Source organism: Dromaius novaehollandiae, chromosome 20 (genome assembly GCF_036370855.1).
Source record: "Dromaius novaehollandiae isolate bDroNov1 chromosome 20, bDroNov1.hap1, whole genome shotgun sequence".
Taxonomy (NCBI): domain Eukaryota; kingdom Metazoa; phylum Chordata; class Aves; order Casuariiformes; family Dromaiidae; genus Dromaius; species Dromaius novaehollandiae.
This window is the reverse complement of record NC_088117.1, coordinates 12,663,699-12,682,677: the sequence shown is the minus strand read 5'-3', so window position 1 is coordinate 12,682,677 and position 18,979 is coordinate 12,663,699. Positions and strand designations below refer to the sequence as shown.

The 18,979-nt window shown below is 43.5% G+C and overlaps 2 protein-coding genes across 21 annotated transcripts in view; one reads left to right on the top strand and one right to left on the bottom strand.

Moving 5' to 3' along the window:
- CRB2 (crumbs cell polarity complex component 2) overlaps positions 1-1,410 on the bottom strand; it is a 79,916-nt gene extending 78,506 nt beyond the window's left edge. For 3 of the 5 annotated variants that reach the window (XM_026100834.2, XM_064523936.1, XM_064523937.1), the window contains exon 1: positions 1,276-1,410. The gene's annotated coding sequence lies outside the window, so the exon portion shown is untranslated. Of the gene's footprint in view, positions 1-528; positions 601-1,093; positions 1,190-1,275 lie in introns of those variants that run through there. The other 2 variants (XM_026100833.2, XM_064523935.1) reach the window with 2 other exon arrangements.
- STRBP (spermatid perinuclear RNA binding protein) overlaps positions 667-18,979 on the top strand; it is an 83,954-nt gene continuing 65,641 nt past the window's right edge. For 10 of the 16 annotated variants that reach the window (XM_064523954.1, XM_064523953.1, XM_064523952.1 and 7 more), the window contains exons 1-2: positions 1,621-1,736; positions 6,215-6,299. The gene's annotated coding sequence lies outside the window, so the exon portion shown is untranslated. Of the gene's footprint in view, positions 807-1,283; positions 1,420-1,619; positions 1,737-2,262; positions 2,380-2,435; positions 2,750-6,214; positions 6,300-18,979 lie in introns of those variants that run through there. The other 6 variants (XM_064523939.1, XM_064523940.1, XM_064523943.1 and 3 more) reach the window with 6 other exon arrangements.

Sequence of the window (18,979 nt, the reverse complement as noted above, 5' to 3'; positions counted from 1 at the left end):
CTGTTGCCTTTTGCCAGAGTTCCCTCATAGCCCCCGTTGGCACAACATAATGCACACTGATTATTTTGGCATGGGACTCCCCAGTCAATTGTCTCTCATCTTTACAGTTTACATAAAATTATTTTTGAAAGTGTGAAAATCTATATTATATAAGAGATTGCCATGGACTGATACGTTGAAAGCCGAGTTTGAAAAGGCCCTTAAACTAGAAAATCTGACAGAAATTTCGAAGCACTCATGCAACCCGCTCTGGAAAACTTCATCACTTACATTGATCCTCGCGTGCCAGGTCTTAAGGGGGGGGGTGTCTTATTTTTACACAAATTAGGGGTCAAATACCCTCAAATTGGAAGATAGTGGTCACTGGATGTTGAGGCAAAATCATAAAAGGTTCTATAGAATAGATAAAGAAATTTAAAACAAACAAACAAAAAAAGGAACAAAAGCCCACACTCAACCCTTCCCCCCTCATACTCGAGGGTTTTGGCATGCTAGCGCTTCTCTGAAGAGTTTTAAGAACAGCATTACCCTGGGCTCTCCCTGCCACCTCACAGCAGCGCCCGCGGCAGATGGGGCTCCGGAGCGGTCGGGTGCCCGAGATTAGGCAGAATTACCGCAGGACAGCCGAGCGCCAACGCGAAGCCAAGAGCACGAGGCTTTGTCTCCATTTCCGCGCGAGGAAAATGGAGCTTCCCGAGCGCCTAACTGCCTAGCGACACCGCAGAGGAGCCCTGGTTTCACCTCAGAGCAGCGCCGGGGAATCCGTGTGGCGGCAGCCGCCCGCCCGCCCGGCAACGCGGCTCCAGGTGACCGGTCACTAACCGCCGCTCGACGCGGGGCTGTAACACCCGCCGGGGGGGGGGGGGGGGGGGGGGGGGGGCAGGCCCGGCGCGGCCCCGGCCCCCTCAGCGCGGCGGCGACGCGCGTGTCTGTGGTGAGGACTGACGCGGGCGGCCCGAGGCCGCTGCCAGCGGGGTCGGGCCCCACGCACGGGCCCCTCGGGGGCGCCCCGGCCCGGGGGGCGGCGGCTGCTGTCCCCGCCGAGGGGGGACGGCGCGGCGGCGAGGCTCCCCCCTCTCCCCCCCACACACACCTGCCTCTCGCCGCGCCGCCGGGCCCGCCGGGGATGCGGAGGACCCTACCGCGCCGCTTGCGCACTCTGCGCCCGGCACGCTAGCACCTACGCTGGCGGCTACGGCACTTGCGCAAGGGAAGCCCTCTCAGGTGCAGCGCCCGCGCTGACGACATTACGGAGAATTCGTAAGGAAGACTAACCTCTGTGAGGGGGTTTACGTAAGCGACGTTCCTAGGTGCGGGCCTGGCCTCTTAGCCCACGCAGAGACAGGCGCTCTCTACACCGCAGGAAGCCCTCTCCCGCGGGTGGGACCGCGCAGTTTACGCGAGGCGTAGTGACCCCAGGTAGGAAATCTGACAGGCAGCGCCGAGAAGCTTTACGTCAATTCCGTAAGGCTGCGCCGGCCTGCCGCGAGGAGGGAGGAAACGGCCGGTTCCGCGGCGCTCCGGAGTTGGCGCTGCGGCCCGGCATGCCCCTACGCAGTTGGCGTAAGGCTCCCTCTCAGGTGCAGGGAGGGGGCGGGCTCACGTTGCCCGGCAGCCCCAGCCTATGGGGGCTCTGGGCGCTGTCACGTGCCGCAGCCCCGCTCGCCGCTGCGGAGCCGGAGGAGCTGGCCGGGGGCACGGGGCCGGGGGCTGCGCCGGGGCCGGCGGCGAGCGGGGTAAGGCGGGCGGGCCGGCGGGGAGGGCTCCGGGCGGCAGACAGCGCGCTCTGCGCGCCCCTCGGCGCCGGGGGGGGCGGGCGGCGGGCGCCGCTCCTCCCACTGCACCGGGCACTGCGGGCAGGAGGCAAGGGCAGGACGCGGCGCGGGGGGCGGCGCGGGGGGGATGGGAGGCGGCGCGTGAGGCGGGGGGGGGGCGCCGCGCGCGCTGAGGGGGGCGCGCGCGGCGACCGTTGGGGGCGGCCGTTAGAGCCGTTGGGGCGGGGGGGGGAGGGCGCGGCGAGGGCTGCCTGCGCGCTGAGGGCCGGGAGCCCCCGCGCGCGCGGGGGGGGGGGCGGTGAGGGGCCGGGGGCCGTTGCGGGAAGCGGTGCCCCCCCTTCCCCCTCCGCCGGCGGCGTCCGGCGCCCAGGCGGCCGCCCTTGCGCAGGAGGCGGCTGCGCGGCGCGTACCTGTCAGCGGGCGCGCAGGTGCCTGCGCGCGGGGGAGCCGCTGGTCGGGGCAGGGCCGTTACAGCGTCTCGGTCCGGCCGCGGGGCAAACTTGGGCGCTGTGCGGCGAGCGGTCGCCTGGCCGGGAGGGTGCCGCGCCGGGAGGAGCGGGAGCCCGCTGCTGACAGGAGAAGGGAGCCGCTTCACGCCGGAGAGGTGCTGTGGGACGGGGAGCGGGTGCTCTTTCAGCTCGGCTGGCTGAACGGCAGCAATGGCTCGTAATCAAAAGTTTGCTGTAAGCTCAGTCACTGCGATGCACCGCAGCGTCCGCTCTTCTGACCTGCTTTTTGAGACAGCGACGTTCACGGCTCTCAGTAACTTGCCAGGGTTCTGCGTGGTACCGGGGAGGCCCAAATTCCCCCGGTAGCTTTGCAGCCTTCCTGTTTCTGAGGAAAACGTCTTCAGTATTCTGATTTTTTTTTCTTTATGTATTTGCTTTGTATTGGATTTTGTTAATCATTAACCCACTAATTTCTGTGGAAGCGAGATCCTCAGAGAGGCAGTTTGAGGAGGCAGGAGAAGGAAAGTGAGTAGAGCAAAACTTGAGTTTTGAATAAAAATAGAAATGTGCATTATGTAGCTAAATGTCTTATTATTTATTTACATGGCCCTGAAAATGGTGCCATGTGATTTACAGAAAGTAAGAAGAAAATGTCTTATTCCAAAGAGCCTGCATTCTAAATAACTTGGGCACAGAATACAGCATTAGAAAAATCTGTAAAATGGTGGCGTCCTGGACATGTCTGATTTTTTCGGTAACTATATACTATAGTTTATTAATGCTATTTATAAGGTTAAAGATGCTTTTTTCAGAAGACTTAGAATTTCTACACATGTTTCAAGTAAAGAAAGACTCAGGTGGACATTGTTATCAGGAAAATAAGCTATTTCAAACTTGCAGTCCCAAAAAAGATTTGCACAACTTTAAATTAAATTAAAATGACTGTGCTTACACAACTCTGTGTTCCAGTGAGCTTTTAAAACCTGGCCTTACAGGATAAAGACAGAAAACCAAACTGATTTCCTTCATTCATGCAGAATAATTTAACGTCCTTGAAAAGAATGGAGAAGGAAGGACTCTTGCAAAATTTGGTTTTATTTATTTATTTTTTTAAAGATGTGATAACCATTTAAGAGAGACCCAAAGGAAGCAATTGTGGAGACAGAGGGCCTAATGTTTGCTGAGAGGAAGGAAGGAAGATGAAAAGTGCTGCCTATACTTTGGGGGGAGGGGGGAGCTTAAAAATATGAAACGTAAAAGCTTTTTGGAAGGGGGAGGGAAGGAAGGCCTGTCAATGTCTCTATACTGGTTATATTGTTCTGTTCCTTTGTTTTCTGTGCAAGGTGGTTGCTCCTAATCTCTAAAAAGCGAGAGTGTTTTCCAAGCATTTAAATAGTCTAGGTCTTAGATGGACCATCAAAAATTTGTAAAAGATGGTGGTAGTTACTTCCTGCCAGTGTGGAGAGGAAAAGAAACGCCATGTCAGCAGACTGGGCCTGGCTCTAGATTCTCCTGATTTCTTGGTCATTTTTAAAAAGTTGGATTTGCCTTTGAAGGTTCTTGGCAAGTGTCATTTGTTTCTATCCAAAACTTTCCAGTGCTTTTCCTGTGCTTCATGTTGGTGTTGAATGAAAGGAGAGAGGAAAAAGAATGGGAAAAGATTGCTAATAGTGAGGTTTTAATTTTTTCAGTTTTCTGTTTGTAATAATCATGTCATTGATAGCGTAAGCCTAGTGCTGTGTTGGCATAGCTGGCAGAGTCTTTGGTCCTTGCTGACTTTTTTTTTAACTCCTGTTTTTCTAAAGGGATTATATTTGCATAAGCTATTCATCCACACTAATTGTTATTATTGAACTATTGACAATATTGTCATCCCTTCACAGAATAGATGCTGATGAAACACTGGTTCTTGTTCCAAGGAGTTGACAGGCTAAATGTGAGATAGAAGTCTAGGATTTAATTCATTGGGGGAACTGCAGAAGGATTCTCTCTAGAAATACTTGGAGGGTGGGGGGAGCCCCAGGTAATAGCTGGTATGAAGGTTGCTGAAGAAGTGAGCTAAGCCGGGTGTATGGATTTGGTTAGCAAAAGGAATTCCAGACATGATTGGCCTCATAACAAAGATTCAGGAACAAATAGGAAGAAAAGGTATGTGAATAAAAAGATATAATAAAAGAGGTACAGAGAGGGGCACAGGTGGGCAGATCCTTAAAGCAAAGAGTTTTGGCCTAGCTAAGCGAAGGATAGAAAGCCATTGGGAGAGAAGAGTAGGGTGATGAAAGCAGAGGGCAAAAGGCATGCCTTTTCTAAACAACAGAGAAATGTTGAAACTTTGGATATGCAGGTTTCGAGGAGCCTTGGTTCTGACTCTTGAGCAGAATCTGTTTCTGTGAATTTTCATTCAATAACGTGACGCTTAAGGTTGCAAAGCTCTTTTGTTATGAAGCCCCTCAGTTTATGTTCCTCTAAGGTCTGTGGTGGGATGGGACTGTCTGTGTGTGTGTTTGTTTTTTATACTTTCATCTGAAAAGTGAATCCTGTGTGGAAAGGGGGGGGGGGGCAGGGGCAGGGGGAAAAACTAGTCCAAGCTGCTTCATGTTATGAAAAAGCCTTACTGTAGAATCATAAAAGCTGCACTTTTTCCACGGAATGGAAGTTCAGCTGGAAGCAGCTGAACTGAACTTTGAAACTTGGCATGTAAATAGAGCTCTTTGAAGAGCACGTCCATGGCTGGAAAGAGGGGAGAGGGAAATAACCCTGCCTGGTTAACAAGCTTATGGGCATGTAAAAAGCCGCTGTGAGCACGCTCACTGAAGTATCTGTTAAAACATTCAACAGAGGTTTGCACAGTCTTGTCCTTGACTGTGGTGATGCAGGTACACCTGAAAGTGGCGAGGGTGTCTAAGTGTAAATATGAAACTGAAAGGAGGTGGCAGTTTGAATATGGGTGAGGGAAAGTAGCCAGGGTAATTGAGACAAAGGTATTTTGAAATGTATTGCGCATCTGAGGGAGACACGAGGAAGGCAGAAATGCTGAGGTTTGGTCTATGTCTTTACTCGGATAACTTGTAGCTTTTGGTGAGATGGGATTTGTGATGAGTGTAGCCATGCCAACAGAGGACTTTAGCACAGTGTTTTGATCTCTTTAACTTATTTTGTCTTGAGGTGGGGGAGGGAGGGCTTTTTTGTTATAACAACATGCACATGAGGAGCACTTGGCTGACAGCATCCTGGATTTGCTGTAAACTGAGCAATATTGGCAAGTAAAGGTCACTAATTCAGGGCTGTGTGTGAAGCAGTGATGAAATTAAAGGGAAAAAAGCAATGTGAAAATTGCAGTTAGATTTAAAATAGCAGCAAAATTCAAATCTTAAAAATTCTTCTGGAAATCATAGTTTACATTTTAGTATGTTTATGTACTTATAGTGTGATTTTGACAAACAGAAACTTTATATTTCATATTTAAGGAAACAGAAGCTTAAGGTGCCCTACCTAAAATATTTACTTATTTCTTTGTTAAAAGCAACGATTAATAGTAACTACAAGACTAGTGACAATTTTTTTTTCAGTTGTACATCTGCATTTCTTGATACTTTTGTAGTTTTTCTTTCTTATGTGTGAGTCTTTCACTGAGTAATGATGACAGAAAACATAGATCAAATGGCATATATACTGTGTAAACTCACAGACAGTGTCTCCTTTTAACTTTCTTGAAAAACTTCAAATTAATGTCCCCTTAAGAAAAAGCATGCATAGGAATCTTATGAATGATATGAGCCAGTTAACATAAACTCCTTGCATTTTGGATTTTTGGACTATGCTTTGTAGCTAAATTACCTTGTGTCTCTGGTTGTCCACGATTCTAAACATCATGGAATGAAAGAGAACTGAGAGAATTCTTGGACCCCACTTCATCTTGGTCTGTTGCCTTGTGTTCATACTTTTGCTTTGCAATGCATATACTGACCTTTCTTTTAATTTCCTATGCAGTACAGGAATGTAGACAAGGTGCTGGTTATAGGAGAAACCTAAGAAAAAATTCCGAGTATGTCATTTGTTCTGCTGTTACTGAGAGGTATGTAAAGCATGGTACTGGGCTGCTCTTTCCCTCATTCTCTGCTAGCTAAAGCCATGAATTCTGAGACTAATCTTGTATGTGGATTTTCCTCGCAGCAGAGTGGGGCTGCTGTGTTACTGGGCCATCTGCACATTTGTTGATTGGTTTCTCAAGTAATAAAGGCCATGGATTATTAAAACCCATGCCCTCATTGTTTTATTTCATTGATTTTTCTATAACTATGCAAAATTTCATTTCTCTTTTGTAGTAAAATATTTTTGTAACTTGCTGAGAAATTAAAACTGTAAATGGATGTTGAAGAGGATTAATCTTATGAAATCCAGTTGCTAACTCATTTTGGGAGATCTCTTGGATTGTGGAAACTTAAGTGATCTTGCTGAATGGGATGATTTAAAGCAGTCCTTTTATGTTGTGGTTTGGCATACTGTTTAAGAGCCTCAAGATGCTACTTGTGATTGACATAACAAAATGTAAATTATATGCTGTTTTACTAGGCTCTAATTTATCTGTCGTAAGGTTTGTGTACCAGCAGTACTCAGCTCTTCTTACAGCAATGTTTCTCTTTCATGTAATATCTACACAGGGAAATAAAATTATTCTTAATTGTATACTTAAAAAATAAAATGGAATTGGGGCATGTCTGGCTACCACAGTAAATTAAATTTTTCTGCTTCACATTCTTTCTGTGCATTTACTTTAAATTGACTATTGAAAAATTAAACATTTGAATGTCTGATTGGGAAGAACACTCTCTTACTATTGGGTGATGGTTGGTGGACAACAAATTGAATGTGACCAGCAATGCGCCCTTGTGGTGAAAAAGGCCAGCGGAATCCCGGGCTGCATTAGGCCCAGTTTTGCTGGCAGGTCAAAGGAGGTGGTTGTTCCCCTCTGCTCAGCACTGGACACAGCACTCAGCCACGTCTAGAATGCTGTGTCCAGTTTTGGTCTGCCCAGTACAAGAAAGACATGGACCTCCTGGAGTGAGTCCAGAGAAGGGCCGTGACGATGGTAAGGCCTAGAGCATCTTTGTATGGGGAGAAGCGGAGGGAGCTGGGACTGTTTAGGCTGGAAAAGAGAAGGCTCGGGGGGGATCTTGTCAGTGTGAGCAAATATGTGATGGGAGGGTGTAAAAAAGATGGGGCCGTACTCTTCTTATTGGTGCCCAGTGACAGGATGAGAGGCAGTGGGCACAATTTGAAGTACAGGAAATTCTGAACATAAGAATAAACTTCTTCACTGTGAGGGTGGTCAAACACTGGAACGGGTTGCCCAGAGAGGTTGTGGAGTTTCCATCCTTTGAGATGTTCAACACCCGACTGGACAAAGCTCTTGGCAACCTGCTGTAGCTGACCTTGCTTGAATGGGGGGGATGGACCAGATGATCTCCAGAGGTCCCTTCCAACCTCAATTGCTTGATGATTCTGTAATCATTGGAGAAATCTTAGAGAACATAGTCCGTTAAGAGTTTAGACTTTAAACATCCTGATGTAGTTAGTGCTGCAAGAAGTGAATTAATGATTCAAGATGAAGCTGACATTTGACTTAACAGTAAATAAGCTTAACAATGAGAAACTGACATTGGCTTTTAGAAATCGTCCTGCAGTAAGAGCAGAAATGAGCAAGTTAATTTGTGAGGGCTTTACTTCTTTCCATTTCCGTTGATTCTTGGGGGGAGACGCTTTCACTGAACACACTCGTTTTACTTGTAATACAGCAAATTTGAGTGTTAACTTAGTGATACGAGTGTTGGGCCCTGAGGTGTCTTTAGTACTCTGAAGCACAGGAATGGTGTTGGGTGCAGAAATGTTTCTCAAGCTATTGGATTAATTCAGTTGATTATACCAGTAAAAAGAATCTTCTGCTAATGGTAGTTCTCAGCTGGCAGCGTCTGCCTTGATGGAAAAGCATAGACAAACTGCAGGTGGGAGTGAAGCCCAGACACGTAAGCTCTATGGAGCTGGTCTGGATATGAGTGCTCCACATTTCTAGAAATGAGCTTTGATGTAGTCGTAAAGGATGGAGGCTGAGAAGGCAATGGCAGCCTTGAGTCCTGGGAACAAGGATCTTCTTGGAAACACAACACTGCTGATTTCCTCCAGCGAGCCTTGACCATAAAACTGTTTATCCCAGTGCCAATGATACTGTGAAATTGATATGCCATTTTTACTTATTTATTCTGGAAGGTGGGCTGTTAGTAACAGTGGGTTGACCTTGGTGGAGGAAGCATAAAAAAATGTATTACTTGTTGCAGGACTTCTGGTGGCTCTGTTTTTCGTTGTTTTGTAGCGGCTAAAACGTTGTTGCCCATGTACCTTATTTAACCCTTTCCATAAACATGACCTCTCTCTCAAATGCCTTCATCTTTGTTCTTTAAAAAGAGAGAGTGTACAAAAGTCAGCAAGGAAACAAAGGCCAATATGCTGCACTCCATTGACCTCAGTTGCTGTTGTTGAGATGGGTAAAGCTCTTAAATTTGCTGACTGGTATATACCTGAAAAAAATAGGTATTAATTTAAGTGGTCCTTTTACTGCCTGCTTAGCATGGCATTGAATGGTTGCACCAAATGTCTCACCTGGACATTGGATGAAAGTGTACAGTTTAAACAGTACAAATCAGTCAGAAGGAGAGGTTTTGTTCTATTTCAAAAATAAATTACTTTTTTAGGTATAAAATACTTTTAGGTAAATTTTAGGTAAAAATACTTTTTTAAGTAGGAAACACTTGAATTTTTTGTCTTAAAAGAGTCACCTGTCAAAAGTAAAGCTGGTGCTATGTTTCTATTATAGTATGCAGTATGGTGATAAAGGGTCCAACTCTGTAACCGTATGTAGATAAGATGAATGAAATTGAGTTGCAATGTTTTTGTCAACCCTAGAAACAAATAACATGTTATTGATAGATATCAAAGTGCTGACTAATGTATGTTAACATTTGATCAGTTTTGGAGTTGTATTAAATAACAGCTGTTTATGTGTTGTTAATTATCTGGTCCTAAGCATGGCGAGGAACTGGTGAGAAGCAGCCACATAGGTGCTTCTGCAGCTCTGGGTGGGAGGGAAGTGGTAGCAGTCAGCACAGCTTGCACAGCTGGTTTTTCCAGCTATGCTGTGGGGAAGCTAGAGATGTTCTGCTTGGTGCGTAACTGATGCTGAGTCTGGGTGAAGACATGCATTTTACAGTATGAAGACAAGACAAGATGAAAAATTAGTCATTTATTCCTACTCTTTGATACTTCTGTGCTGTTGAAGGGACAGTTCTTTGTGAATGGATATCTTGCTTTTTCTCTGAAAATGGAGTGCTGTAGCTTATTCTGTGACCCTCTACAGGCTTAGTACTTTGCTATTTTCTCTGTGTATAATGTGATAATTTTTGACTCTTTACTTAAATGCAAAGGACTCTGGAATAGAAGGGTGGAGTTGGAGGTGTATAGAGTCTGTCTTCAGAGAGTGAGGCAGTGGAGAATACAAGAATACACACAGTTAAACTGTTATGGTCAGCAGAATTGGGGGCTGTGGTGTGGGAGGGGATAGGTAGAGAACATGGAGCGCCAAGTAAGAGATTTGAGAAGCAAAGGTTGGAAGCAATCCCTGAAGTAGGAGGATATGGAGGAGTATAAGGAGCTTGTAGAGAAAATTGAGGGTTGCAAGGTACCCATGAAAAGCTAGGAAGTGCTTAGTCCCATAACGTCGTGTACTGTGGTAGTTTTGCACCCATAGTCTAGCCAGGCTGGACTGGCTGTAGAGTAGATTAGTAAGAGGTAGGATTGTACTTCACTGTGGAGGAGAATTGTAGAAATTCTGACTGAATGGTTTGGTTGTTTGGGGAGGGGTTGCTTTTTTTTTTTTTTTTGCTTTTATGTGAAAACATGAGAAGCGTGCCCAGGAGGGGTCCTCTGCTGTTACTGTAAATTAGGAATACTCTAGATGAATGTCAGTTATGTAACTCCTCACCCTGAAACTAAGAAATGGATAAAGTAAAATTTCTGTGGCCTCAGTTCTTGGCTTCTGCAATCCTTTCCCTGAACAACAGGTGCAGTGAGAACTGGAGATTTTTTTTTTCTTTATTTATTTATTTTTAGCTTAAGTTAATGGGACTGAATTCCTATCTGAGAACCTATTGGAGCTAGTGGCTGGACTCTTACTAAAATGAAAAGCTTGGACTCACCACAGTTGCATCACAGAGACTTGGCTAGACTGACAGTGAGATCTCAAATATAATCTGAGATATCTGCTGGAGTTGTTTTATAAACACATGTGGTGCAGATACTTAGAAGACTTGGATTTCTACTCCTCATCCACATCCAATTCTAATCTCTTTCCCTTTACTCTGTTAGCTGGTTTAGCTCAACAGAACATGGGGGGAAAATATAAATGCCCAAGAACTGATTTTCTCTCTCCTTCCTTCCTACTTTGAAGAACACATTTTCTGTGTCGTGGATTCTTAGAATGACTGTTGTCTTCTCAGAGAGCTAAAACTGTTTGAGTAAGCAGCTATTCAGCATCTTAATGCTTCATGATCTCTCAACTTGATGTCTAGATAATCAGACTTAACAAATAGATTAGGGAGTTTTTTTGATTACACAGTTATGCTGTCCAAGTGTTGGATCATATAAAGACTTAATTTGTTTCTTCAGAGAAATCAGCTATGCCACTTGGGTAACCTTGTAGAAGGGTGAGTGCATCACTTTGCCTCTGTAGACTTGAAACATATATGAAATGCGTGTGTATATTTTTATATATACATATATATACACATATATATGTATATATGTGTGTGTGTGTATATGTACACACATACATACGTAAAATGTATATTATACCCTTGAAACGTATAAGAAAATACATGGCAACCCAGCATATTATGTTATGTGTATGACACTTAAGCCTGAGACAACAGTGAATATTCTTTCTAAAACTGGAAACAATGGTAAAAAGCATAGTGCTTGAGCTCTTCCAGACCAGGCACATGGCAACATTGTGACATAGTGAAGGTCTGGTGATTAAACAGAAAATGTTGATTATGGGGAGCATTTGGCCCTTTTTCAGGTTTTGCCGTTGATTTACCATGGTTTTATTTCTTTGTGTCTTAAGTTCCTCTGTAAAGACCCGAAATATTTCCCTGTGTCCACTAAAGCTATTAGTTTAAAACCAGTGATATATTGCTATATATTGCTAGGGAAAATATGGTGACAAGTGTTCTAGAAAAGCCAGGAAGCAAAGCAAATACCGAGGGGAGACAATGCTGATAACTTCTTTGCTTCTGGTGGGTGAGGGTGAAACTGATGGCTGCCAAAAATATGAGCTCAGAAAAGTAGCTTGATCTGCTCTGAGCCCACATCTGTACACACCTCCTCATCTCTACAGATGGCCAGGAGGCTGGAGAGAGAACACAGTTGTCTAAATTTGTGTAAGAGAAAAGAATCCTGACTCCCACCTTGAAGGCAAGTAAACCTCCTGTAATTGGGGTATTTTCATCAAAGAATTTGGTTTAATTTTCAGCCTGAGCAAATTATGTAAAACCTGACACTGTTCTTGGTTGCTAAATAAATACTTTTTAATACATATATTGCTTTGTTTTGAAAGGTGGGTGGTTGTAACGGTACTCTTTTTTTTCCTTTCAAAACTACCCTGCTAAGGAGTAAATTTGATTTAGAACTTTTCTTTGCATGTTTATTCTGTAACTACATATCAATAGAATACTTTTCCATTTTTGATTTCACAGTACTTTACATTTTAAAAAAGGAACAGCTGTCACTGTCTAAATAGTAACAGTGCTATTTGAATCAATCATGATAAAAGGCACAAAAATAAAGTATTTTTTTCTTCTTTATATTTCTTTTCTGCTATTATTAGTATAGGAATAAGATTGTCATATTTTGTAGGTTGATTATTTTCCTACAGTCTGCCTTACATCTTTTGGGGGAGTTTAGTCATTTTCCTCTGGTTTACCATAAGATAAAGGATATGGTTTAGAGCAGGTAGCTGGGAGTCAGCATTATATAAGCAGTGAAGTCTTGACCAAAAATCTGTTTTTGTGGATGTGGCATCATGTAATAAAGCAAAATAGGAACAGTTTACAACGTGCATCTTTGGCACATCTCTGATTAACTTTGATTGCAGACAGTGATTGACATTTAAGATTTACCTGTACTTTAGACTGTGCTTCTGGATCTCTGACTATACAGCCGTTCTGAATGCTTCTGAAGTTCAGCTGTATGTATTGCTGTTCCTCCGCTTCCCCAGAAGGATCTGAAGCTGGAGGCTTCCTGCCCCTTTCAGAAACAAATGAGCAAAGTTATGTTGTTTAACTTCTTGCTATGGGTCAGGAGCCTGAGCTTCATGCCAAGTTTCAGCATGAAACAAAATAAGACTGCAGAGCCAGGGGAAAAACCCGTAAAAAGACAGTTTGTAATGAACCACTGATAAAGCTACAACTGTTGAGCTACTGTGACTTATTAAAGCAGATTCTTAAGAGGGAAATGAGATATGGCCTGCCTTAAACAGTATGCAGTAAATTACAGTTCTTAGTTGAAAAATGTATCAAGTGCATAAATGTGATATTTTATGCACCTTAATATGGATTCCACATTAGTGTTAGAATAGCTTTATGTTTCAAATGGATCTGCTTTTTCTGTGTGGTTGGATAGTGGCATGCCTCCGTTTTGGTTGCCGTTGAGAAGCTTCCAAGTGTGCTTTTAGTAATGCAACATAAGCACAGTGTCAGTGTCATAACAGAATTCCTCCTTCAGTGAGAAGTTGCAGTGGCACCATACAAAGATGCAGTTGGTCTTTCTATAAAGGATGATGTCAGTCATCCTTGCAACAGCGTGTCCACAGAAATTCTTGCCATGGCTGCATAGAGTTCTGTGAAATTGCAGAGGGAAACAAGCAGAAAGAATACCAAGGGTGAGGAGGTTTCAGAAGAGTTTGTAGAGAAACAGACAAATACAGAGTTAAGCTAAACTGATTTGGATCCATGAGTTGCCCATAGGCAGAGAAAGTCCAGGTGAACATGTCAGAAGTTCCTTCAGTATTCTGAGTACTCCTCTTTTGATGTTTTTGCAGTTAATACAGTGTTTGAACATCCTTGTAGTAATGCTTCTGCAGTTGCTGTAGAAACTGTTGGCTTAGGCTGTCTCCTTGTAGTTCTCCTTCCTAAGAACTGCTTGAGAAGAGCTCATTTGGGCACAGGACATAGTGGTTCATTTATGGTTTTCTTTCACACTGCAATCTATGATCTTTATTTTCATATAACCCCCTCTGCTAGCTTCTTCCCCCCCCCACCCCCCTTCATAAATGTTTGATCTGTGTGTGGTGTTCACAATGGAGGAGTTTTCTTTTGCTAGAAAAATAAAGAGTTGCTTTTTGTTTGCACAGGGCACTACTGAATCTCAAGAGCTGACTGGCTTTACTGCCAGTTTAAGCAGGTGCAACTTGTTTCAAAAAGTTCTCTTTACCCCATCACACCACACAGTAGCAAGTCTCATGTACATTACATAGAAGATTAAATTTTGGCTGAGAACTGAGGAGTACAGGGATTTGCTGTACTACCCCGTTTCTCTTTTTCCTTGCTGTTTCCATTTCTGCTCCTCTGGTGTTAAGCATGTTTGGAATATCTCCTGGACAGACTTTTTGTGTGTGCAGCATTTGTTTGGGGAGATTGGATAGTAATTGGATAGCATGCTTGCACAAAAAATAGTAGTAGGCTTTCTTCATAGTTCAGAATCTTGGAACAGATCAGAAAACTGGCAGCCTTTGTATTGTAAAAGGACTCTGTAGTGTTCACTTACAGAATTGTGTACACAGAAGATTGTTGATGTGGGAAAGAAAAAAAAGTGCATTTAGCTACTTTTGTTGAGAAGGAAAAAACCTCTTTCAAGTTTGTCATGAAGTTGCAAAAACCTACTGCTCTCCTCCTCATGTATAAAGCACGGGAGGTTGGAGGGAAGAGGAAAAGCAGGCAAAACTCATGCAGGATTGGTTGATATGGCCTGTGCTGTGCTTCCACATTGCAGTGCTGCAATCTGCAGTCTGCAGGAGCACAAAACTGGCTTTCTTCTTGCCAGTCTTGCTGTAGCTGTTCAGCATGGCAGCACAAGAACAGCTTGCAGATACTCCAGCACCGAAGTGATGAAACAGGGTAGCTCTAAAGACTGCCGTGGTGGGGAAAAGGAGAATAGCCAGTAGCTCTTCCCTCTGCATTCTCTGCTGTGCAGGAGACAAAATTTCTTGCCCATAGAGCCCAGTATGGAGAATGCAGGGAGTCCAAGAGAAGCAGTAGCTTTTTGTTGCATGCGTGCATTTGCTTTTCTTTTGTTTGTTTCTTAGGCATGTGAGAGAGAATGGTTTTAGAAGGAGGGAAGAGTAGCATAGTAAACAGGAATGAAAAGCAACATTTTGGCAGAGTTGGGCTTGTTGTAGGGATTACAGAAAAGGACTTGGGTCACTGCTCGACCATCATGTTGATACACATGTAGTCTACTTGTCATCAGATGTAGAATTGAGTTAACCATACTGAATGAACTCACAGAAATGATGAACTGCTGTTAGCCAGCTGGAACTTAGTGTGAAGGAGATGGAAGAGACACTGTTTGAGGTGTGTGAATTAAATACAGGTAGGGGAAGCGATAACATATGCCCTCCTGGTCATCCAGGAGTTTCTTTTTCAATTTGTAAGAGATAATGATTCAGGGCATCCATCTTTTCTGTTTGTTTGTTTATTTTTGAGATGGCCGCCTAACACGTGATGTGATGGCTACAGTCTTTTTTGGAGAGAAGTGTGAACTCTTCTATCATTCATGGCCTGCTCCTCTGCCATACAGAGCTTTATAAACGCCAAGTGGCAGAGGCAACTACCTGCTCCCTTAGCAGCATGTTCTGCAGTGACCATATGCCACTGCAATCTACGGTCTGCACTGGTCTTTTGGCCTTTCTTCTGTTGATGTGTGTAGTTCATTATGTGAGTTTTTGACTGTCCTGCATTTTTTGAATCTTGGGTGCTTCAGGGTGGACTGACTGTCTCTTTCTGTTCTTGGGTTGGTAGCAGTGGTCTGAAAACAGTGGGCTGGCATTCTGAGAATGTGTCAAGACTTGTCCCATTGCACATGCCTGTGGCCAAAGGCTTTTTAGGACTTGGAATTCTTTGAGGCCTAAATTAGTATCATGAGTTTGGTAATGTGAAGAATTAGTTTCTCTAAACATACATTGTCTGCAGTCAGCTGTTTGTATGTACCTACATTTTTTCTGGTACCTAAAAATAAGCAAGAAACAAAATCATGGTGATGGGGTAAACACCAACATTGTGTACTCTATTCTGTGTCTCAGAAATGCACTTCAGTTTTTTACATCTTTGTACTGAAATCTGGACCTTCTGCTCACCTTCTCAATGTGGTAAAGGGTTTGTGATGAGATGCAGAGAGTGATAGAGTAAGGCCAGCAGTGGCTGTTCAGTGATCATATGTTAAAGGGAGGCTCCTTTTCCCCTTAGAAATAGCAGAAAGCTAAACTTATTTCTTTTTAAAGTTCTCTGCATGGCTGAGGTTTTTGTGCCATGTTGACTTCAACAGATCAGTGACTTTTGATACTGAAGTTTTACTGCATGTTCTCAGATGGTATGATGGTAGCAGCTAAACTGGTCTCATTAGCAATGTTGGGAGCTTCAGTACCCAATGCTGGGTATTTTTTCAAGTACCAGTACTGTCAAGCTTACATGGGGACTTTTCATGCATCTGGTGCTAGTGCACGAAGTGCTTTTGCAGGAAAAGAGGAATCGGGTATGTTACTGTTTTTAAAGGGGAGAGGGCAGGGGCTGGAGTCCTGGAGATGATTAGGTTTAGAGGAACCTCTGCAGCATCACTCTATTTTCACAAATCAAAGAGGAGGCAGAAGTAGCTCTCGTCTATGTTGAAAGATTGAACAAGAGGGCACCGGTTTTGAGTGGCTTGAGGCTATAAAATGATTAGGAAGGCTCTCTCTTCTACCTCCCACCTCTTCCCCCCCCCGCCCCCCCCCCCCCCAAAAAAAGAAGAGAGACCAATTGGAAATAAGGCTTATGCTGACTTTGGACATCTTATTTTATACTATAAATAGATGAACTTTGGCTTTCCTTTCAGATCAGGCTTTGAACTTCTATATTGTGTATCACAAGCAGTTAACCCTAACCACAGTGGTGTTGCTGGAGCTCGTGGTCTAGTCCTCTATGTGTTGTGCTTGCCCTTAGTGTAGGAATGGAACTTATTATCTTCTGAGAAATTTTGAAATGTTCTTATATGAAAATTATGTGGCTTTGTTTTTTTTTTCACTTCCGCTCTAGTAATGGACACCTGAAAATATGCCTTTTACCATCGTTAGAGACAGGGTTGGATCGTCCCTGAAGCACCTTATGAGTTCTTGATTGCTAGGCTGTAGAATGTCTTTGTCAAATTTTGCAGTTTTGTGCCTGCATGTTTTAGCAAGACCTGAACATCTAACCCCAGACTACCTTACAGAACTCTAACTTGTCACATCTAGCCTGTGTGCTTTGCCTTTCTTTCAGGGCGTTATAGGCATGTGAAGTGGATTTCCTCTAGAGGAGAATCTGCATGTACTATGAGGCAGAACTTTCTTTCACTAAGTGCAATAAAGTTGCCTACCCTCCTGATAGAAAAATCCATTTTAATTCTTGCAACTATAACATGGAGTATAGTTTGTCTAGAGCATTCGCTTTCAAAAGTTTAACTTTAATGTTGCTTTATAGTTAGAGGTGATTTGTCTGTTATGCAATTTTACATTTCTGAATAAATAGGATAGCCAAAACTTTTTTTTAAGGAACCATTGTGGTGTGTGATATATGCTTAAAAAATACTTATTTCTTCTGGAATCAACTACTATTTAATAAGCTATTTCTAACACACACCTCTCTACCCATTGAGTAGTTGGTGGTTTTGTAGCTTTGTAACTGTGGGGTTTTGAATTTGTAAGACGAATTGGGTACATGTATGTGACCTTGTTGCTTTACAGTTCTAGAAGCAGACAATTATCCAACTCTTACACCATTTATCTTGCTTTACCTTTCTCTTTACCTCTTGCATGCTGAATTTTCAGCATTTTCATTTTTATGAATCCTTTTAAGAAAAATAACTACTAAATGTTTGGTGAAACCAACTGCAGCCTTATGGGAGATAAATGCTTCCCTTTGTGACCAATGGCAAACATGCTTGCAATTTCATTCTGGCACACAGCCTGCACCTTAGTTGTCAAAACTAATGGCTAGCTATGTATTTGGAACTGTGTTTTAGGTAACCCATGGTGCCTGAATACAGTGCCCTTTGAGAAATCACCTGTTCTCTTCTATTCTCAGTTTGGTTTTTGATCTTTAAATGAGCTCCACATAAGGGAGAAGGGAGGACAGGGCCTTCTTATCAAGGAACACTACATTTAAGAGTGGTGCTGTGAGCATAACAATCTCCTTTTTCTTCCCACATACCTGCTGGGATATGGGACTGCTTTATCAGAAGTACCAGTCCCAGGTGGTATTGGTGTGTCACCCACTGCTACTTTGAATGTAATTTGGCACCAAAAATACTTTGCTCTGCCAGGCTGTTCTGAAGAAAAATTGCAAGGGTTGAATGCTTCCGTCTGTTGAAAGACAATTGACTGTCAATGCATCAACTTCACGTGTGCTTTGCTAGGTAACAAAAAACTGGCAAAATCATGACAAAAGGAGCAGTTGCTTCTTTCCTTCTTTCCTCCGGCAGTGGTGCTAGAAATCTGGAGAGCCCGCAAAGGTAGTGATCAATAGCACACAACCTTTTAAAAGTTTACCCTGTAACACAAAAATTCTGCCAGAGACTACAAATTGCTAGCAGACCTGAGCAGTGGGCATGACATACTGGTAGGCTGTTATGACTGACTTTGAAGTTATTCTTGGAAAGCTTATGCAGTGAAGCCCTCAATGTGTGTCGTTGATTACAAGAAGCAGCATTTATGATATATAAACTGAAAATCTGAGCTGATTTTTCTGTGGCATTGGTCAAGTTACTTAAGTCTTTCGGGACTGGGGTCTTTTCTAAATGCAAACCATGTAAAATTTGCATCTACCTCAGGGATTGGAGATGTAATGTTTCTGAAGTGTTGCAAAATTCTTGAATATGTATAGCGTTGTTCAGAGGGCAGTTTTTTGCTTTCTAGAAAAGCACACTGAAGTTTGATACTGCAATCAAAATGAAGGTTACTAAATATAATGTTCTAGTCCCCGCTATTAAGTCCAACGTGATAATTATTATCTCCCAGAGGTTAGCAATGGAGCATTGAGTAGTACTGTCTGTTTACCGGCAGATGGAGGAGTTGATTTCTTTGGTTTGTAACCTCTGAGCGGTTTCATTCAACTTGCTGTTTGTGGTATTGCAAGAAACCTTTTGAGTGGCGGCAGAGGCAGGGCTAGTGAACTTGCACAGATTGCCAGTTGCTTCCACAAAACAGCTTGGTGACACTTGCATGCTTTGTTAAGTATCTAGTTGCAGTATTTAAGAGCGAGATCAGAGGGTCTAGAAATATCATATATTCTGCCTAGGGTAAAAGGAAAATATTTACCGCAACCACTTTGAAAACGAGCTAGCCTGGTGAATTAATGTAGTCATGTAAATAGTCTTATTCAGAAAACTATGCTGATCCTCCTATGATCCTCCCAGTTTTGA